We start from the raw sequence: 6,481 nt of genomic DNA on the forward strand, positions 1-6,481 counted from the left end.
TGATTTACGGTGAATAAAGGGCGAACCGGAGAGCGCTGCCGAGGTTTCCTGGCTAGGATACCCTTGAGAGAAGATAAGCGAAGTACGCTGAGGGCCTGGGGGGGGCAACTCAGTAGGACTCGTATTTTGAATGCCGGCAACCAACGTTGTAAATATTATCTCTGACTCATCGTCCATGAACATATTCTGGACAGGAGAGCTGATGTACACTCTCAAAATGTACCTGTGGGGGTGCTGTTGAGCAAGGCACCAATTATCCCCAATGCTAAACTAAGGCTGCTTACTGGGCAGGCCCCAGGAACAAATTTGTCTGTTTTGTTGATTATGCCTATGAGAAGAGGAAGACAAGCGGTGTAGAGTGTTGATGCCAACAGCCGATATAGTAAAGATATTTTTTTTTTTTTAAATTTTCTCCCCAATTGTATCCGGCCAATTACTCCACTCTTCTGAGCCGTCCCGGTCGCTGCTCCACCCACTCCTCCAATCTGGGGAGGGCTGCAGACTACCACATGCCTCCTCCAATACATGTGGAGTCGCCAGCCGCTTCTTTTCACCTGACAGCGACGAGTTTCACCAGGGGGACGTGGTGCGTGGGAGGATCACGCTATTCCCCCCAGTTCCCCCTCCCTCCTTAACAGGCACCCCGACCAACCAAAGGAGGCGCTATTGCAGCAACCAGGACACATAGCCACATCCGGCTTCCCACCCGCAAACACGGCCAATTGTGTCTGCAGGGACGCCCGACCAAGCTGGAGGTAACACGGGGATTCAAACCGGCAATCCCTATGTTGGTAGGCAACGGAATAGACCACTACGCCACCCGGAACCCCCAAGATATTTCTTGTTTACGTGCACTGTTAACACCAGATGGTAAACAGTGTTGAGGGTCAAAGTGGGGCCCCTCAGAAGATGCGACACAGTCGCTTTTATATGAAGCAACACAAGGGAATGAGCCACTATGAAGATCAAGTCACCTTTATTTACAGTGATTTTCACAGAAGTGTCTCGACACACTTCACATTTAAAAAAAAGAAAATATCAGTCAAGAATATATAGAACAAGAGCAACACTACAAGCCAGCAATAACAGAAAGAATGATGCGTAATCAGGATATTCATACAGTGGAGCTGGGCATGGTAGCCATAAGAAAGAGAGGACAGACAGGTTTTGAGTCATGATTTGTAGGCGTGGGCTGAAATTTCCTTTCTGATCGATGCGTTAGGAATATTTCTGAGGCTGAAAGGCAGTTAAACTCCTTTTCAGATTTGGGTTTGATGCACTGGATGTTCCAAATATCTAATTCAGTGCAGGAGTGCTTTTTTTTTTTACATGTTGGCAAAAATTCCAGTGCTGTACTGACTTCTATGGCACAAATTGTGCCGCATCAATTATCCTGTTAACTTATTATTAACATGTGCTTTTTAACAAGTGACAACAGACTGTCAATGGCCGTGTGAAATGAGTAAAAAAAAACAAAAAAAACACCTCAGGTCAGTTTTAAAAGTTGGGTTTCAGGAGTGATTTAACAGATCGTGCCAGTGAAGCTTCAGAGTCAGTGGGTTTGGGCCTTTTGAAAGACAGTGATGGCTGCTGCAGAGATTGAACTTGCGAGCTTTCAGTTACAGGATGGTACCAGCCAGGAGGACACTCCGGTTCATCTGTGCCGTAGGGGGGGAGGGTTGCAGGTAAATAACAAGATCACAGGAAGTCGATTTTAGCTTGCGTCTTTCCTCTGAATATCTCTCAAGCGTAATGCAAAGGCTAACCATTAGTTGTCCTTTATGCCGTCGCATGTGCTAAAAAGTCAACACTGAAAGTAATCCCCCCAAAAAAACAAAACAAAAATAAAAAAAGAATACTTGCGGAGACGGTCAGTAGCGCGTTTGCTGAGGAGTTGAGGATTCTTATATGACCAGACAGTATTACTTGCAAGGCTAAGCCAGGCCAGGCCTGATGTGGCCCTTCAGATAATTGGGTTCAGCTGATGACCAGAAGAGGTGTTCATCCAAACCAGCCTTCCCAAACCTACTCTCCCTGGATTCCAGTTCCTTAATCCGTTTGCAGCCTGACCTTCTAACTCTGCACCGCCAGCACTATAGCCAACACACACGAGAGAGAGAGAGAGAGAGAGAGAGAGAGAGAGAGAGAGAGAGAGAGAGAGAGAGAGAGAGAGAGAGAGAGAGAGAGAGAGAGAGAGAGAGAGAGAGAGAGAGAGAGAGAGAGCGGGGCATCAGAGAGAAGGGGGGGGGTTGGTAAGCAAGAGATTGCTGAGGCAAAGGGGAGAGTAAATGGCATATAAGGGGTTGTAAAGAAAGAGCGAGGGAAGAATGAAAAGGGAGACAGTTGAGAATGGATGACAGGAGAGTGGAGGGAGACGGAGGGGTAGCAGGGGGAGTGAACAATGTCTTTTTCTTTTTTATATATATCTTGAGATGGAAAAATAATAATTCTCTCCAGTGTAAATGTCTAGCAGCTCTGAGAGCAGAAGAGGGAGATGGAGGGTGGGGGGGGGGGTTGGTGGGGTGCAACAGAGAGAGAGAGAGAGAGAGAGAGAGAGAGAGAGAGAGAGAGAGAGAGAGAGAGAGAGAGAGAGTGACTTGAGTGGGAGAAAGGGTCTCCGGGTTGTTTTTCCAGGGAGCTGCTGTGCGTGATAGCAGCCCATATTTCTCCTGGACTGTGTGAAGAGCAGAGTCCCTCCCAGTCGGTGTGGTGTGGGGGAGAGCGGCGGTGCAATGTGATATAGCCAAATAAAGATAACAAGGTCAAAGAAAGTCAATTATGACTTGCGTCTACTCTCCGAGTATTATTGAAGGGTAGCACTCAAGCCATCGGCTAGCAAGTTGTTCTCTCTGCCATGGCATGCACTGAAAGTAATCCCCCCCCCCAAAAAAGCAGAATGTGGGTTTAATATTTGCAGAGACGTTTGTGCATCATCTGATCAAACTTCCATCTTGTAAGAGAAGGTCGACAACTTTCCTCAGGGGTGCACTGATGTTTGTTGAAATGAAGCATCGTGTCATCGGTTATTATTTTATTCTAACTTGGCTTAATTTGAACTCGTTTTCATTTTTTATTGTACTACTTGCTCCCCTTGTGATAGAAATCCTACTGTAGCTCAGCTGCTCGTGTCCAAGAGGATCAGCGCTGTAGCGAACAGTCTTTCCAAATGTGCACATAATGTGGTCGATAATGACCAAAAAAAAGCAATATTGGTGTATCCCCGGATACGGCCTTGTCGTTTATTATCGTTAGTCTCTGTTGAACCCTCTGAAGGTACATGATGGAGCAGTGTTGGAACAATTTTCAGAACCCCCCCCCCACCCACACACACACACACAGAGGGACAAGAGCAGTGCCATTAAGGGTATTTTCTGATCTATTGAAAAAACCCCATTTCTGCTCAAAAGATCGGCCTTTTTGTTTAACTTACTGACGATGATACGTGTAATGGCAGCGGTGTAAGACCCTCTAAATCCCAGAGATCCTTTTTTTTAAATTTGACAAATTTGTCGGTGATGTGTCAGTGCTTCACCCACAGCAAAGAAAGAAAAAAAATTTTGATCCAGTTTTAAGCTATTGATGCTGTAGCGTGTGTTGACAGTGAGCTTCCACAAGCTCGATCTGCCATATATTCATGTTTGCTGCAACTGCTCGGCTCCTTCAAACTTGCCACTACCTGCCGCGTTTGTCCACATTCAGCTGCCACGGTTCAGATGTAAAAATTATATGCACCCAAAACCCGTTAAAATGTTCAGCTACAATAACGTTCCTGGGTCAAATATTTGTGGATTAGCTGTTGTCCTAAATACGCTTGCAGCGGAAAGTGTCATAAATGACGTTTGTCTGAGTATAAATCTTCAGGGATATGACTTAACGAGCATACCCAGACTAATTCCCATTGAAATACAGAAGCTGGCGAGAAGTCGAGCTCCCCTCGGCGAGTAGATGGCTCTTCTACCTCTCCCTGTCACGCTGCACATGAAAGGTCATCCTGTCCACGCCGACCAGGGGACTGAGGACTCCTATCCAGACTCAGGTAGGTGACTAGTACACATCAAACTCTTGACTACAGAAATGGGATTTCCCCCAGAATCACGACCAAAGGTGTTTGACACGATCAGTCCGACAGGTTACCTGAGCAGATTTTTATACTCTTCATCAATTTCCGTATTTACCGCTCGTCTCAAAATATTGCTTGCTCGCCACTGCTTTTGCTAGAGGCAGACACATGCACACACAATCTCTTCCACAATAAGCCAACAGGGCCTGCCAAATACTCGGCAATAACTTGTGCAACTGATAAAAAATTGGCCAGGTTTACCCTTTGACTCATTGAGTCACTCCTCTAAAGTGTGTCCTGGTTCATTCAAAGGTTTTAAGACTTCTTTTTTTTTAAGACTTTACCATGCCACAGTTCAGGCAAACCTATTATATACAGCCGAGAGGAAGAGCGAGCGAGAGACCTAGAGAAAAGAGAGAATGGGTGAACCTTGCCTCACATCTTAAGAATAGTGGAGGTTTGCCTCCGTCCTTTTCTCTCTCCGTGTGTCTCCGTTCCTGGTTCTCTGTAAGCTGCGTTGCAAGGCTACTGTTTGTTAACGGCTCGTGGTTAAATTGGTTTTAAATTTGGCTGCCCCCATTAAGTTCACCAGTTAACTTTTATTGTGGTTTGATACAGTCTGCATTACGCCATATTCTCCTGTCGGCTCCACCTTCAGCATTTGGACCGCGTGTTGCAGGCTGGCTAAGTACATGCAAAGTAAAAAGTAGGCCTTGTACTGTTAAGTAGCAGTGTGCTGAAGCTAGACTCAGCGCTATTGCTAATCCCAAAATGACTGTCATGTGTCAGCATTGTCAGAGTGTACCCCGGTACAGACGGAGTCTTGGGCGTAATTACATCATTTTCCCAGGATGAGCATGATTACAGTCATTTACGCTGTTGTACTTGGGCTTGCAACACTGCGCACTTATTGGCTGGATGCTCATTTGACTGCACGAGATCGACCCAATTGGCTTTTCATGTTTACTTTGAGTTATAGATATTAAAAAGCCATAAATTTGAGTCTGTCTTTATAGTGCAATATGGGTTTTATATTATGCTATTAGCCGTTATTGTATGGTATTACGTTGCATAATGTGCTATTGAATGTGACGCTTAGGAGGTTTATGACTTAAGTGTAACTGAAAGAAAAATAGCAAAATCACATTTGCAGCGTTAACTAGGATCCTATGTATATGTTTGTAACCTAGATTTACTAGATTTAAAATTGCAGGCAATCAGTCGTTTAGGCTCTCTTTGTTAGCCTGTTAAGTCCAACAGAGGAAGAGAAGGAAGGGAAAAGGTGCTGCAAGAAGGAAGTTTTTAACTTTGTCTCCCGCTGACACTTGGAGGTCTTTAGATACCGCTCTTATCAGCTGCAACTTACCACGGCTGAACAGATAGGGATGGAGTGCCTTGCTCAAGGCACATTGGCAACCTATTCACGAACAAGCGATGGCTGAGACCTGTCACGGCCTCTTAAATGACGCATCCCCATGTTCCCTATATCAAGGAGCAGGGTCAGATAGTGCTGTTAGCATCCGGTTGGTGTATTTGGCACGCGTCATGGAGAATGGCTTCAACATGTGGAAGTTGAGTCATGGGCTGCAAACCTGGCCTGAGAAGGCTGGGGTGCAAAAACCAGTTTTTTGTTTTCATTGTCGATACAACGGCGAGTGTTGTGTATCGCACCATTTAGGTTTCGGGTACTTAGTCTCTTGATGTACATTTTAGCAGCGGCACGAACAGTGGAGCATACTGTGTTAAATGCTGCATAGTCCTGCATTAAAACAATGACCTTGTGTTCTGCTGCTAAACCCTCCTCTAAATGCTTCTGCAGAAACGGGCCGAATTAACACAAGACAGGCAAGCTTTTGGCTAAGGGGTAACCCTGTTTTTAAAGTTGCGCAGCGTGGAAAGCCCTGACCGGACTTCATATATTAAATTCTAAGCAGGGTTTTCTTTTTTCATCAGCCACCAGTTACGGGGTCGCCGAGCTCGTCGTATGAGATAAACCTTATTCAAATGAAGACAGATGAACGCCAACTGAGCCATGTCATCCCAACTGAACCCTGCTATTGGCTGATTTATACAGTATCTGATAAAAACCGGCACTGGCTGCAGCGTCCATGCTGTGGCTCTGATATGTGATATTGAGAGAGAACAGGGTTTAAGTGAATGGGATTTCCTATTATGTCTTAAAGTTTAAATCCTGAAGCTGTGCATGCAAACAAATGTCTTTCTTTTTTGTTTTCTTTTTTGGTCCGCTTCTCTGATGTATTTAGCAACAGCAAATTCCCACATATCCAAACCATCATAGTTTACCATCAGATAGGACTTTCCCAGGCAAAATGACACCCCCTGTAATTAATGTTTCACATCTTCACCAGAGCAGCCAAAAATGTGGAAGAATAAGGCAGGCAGTGTGTGTTTAAAGTTGAA

This window comes from Lampris incognitus, chromosome 8, assembly GCF_029633865.1.
Source record: "Lampris incognitus isolate fLamInc1 chromosome 8, fLamInc1.hap2, whole genome shotgun sequence".
NCBI lineage: Eukaryota > Metazoa > Chordata > Actinopteri > Lampriformes > Lampridae > Lampris > Lampris incognitus.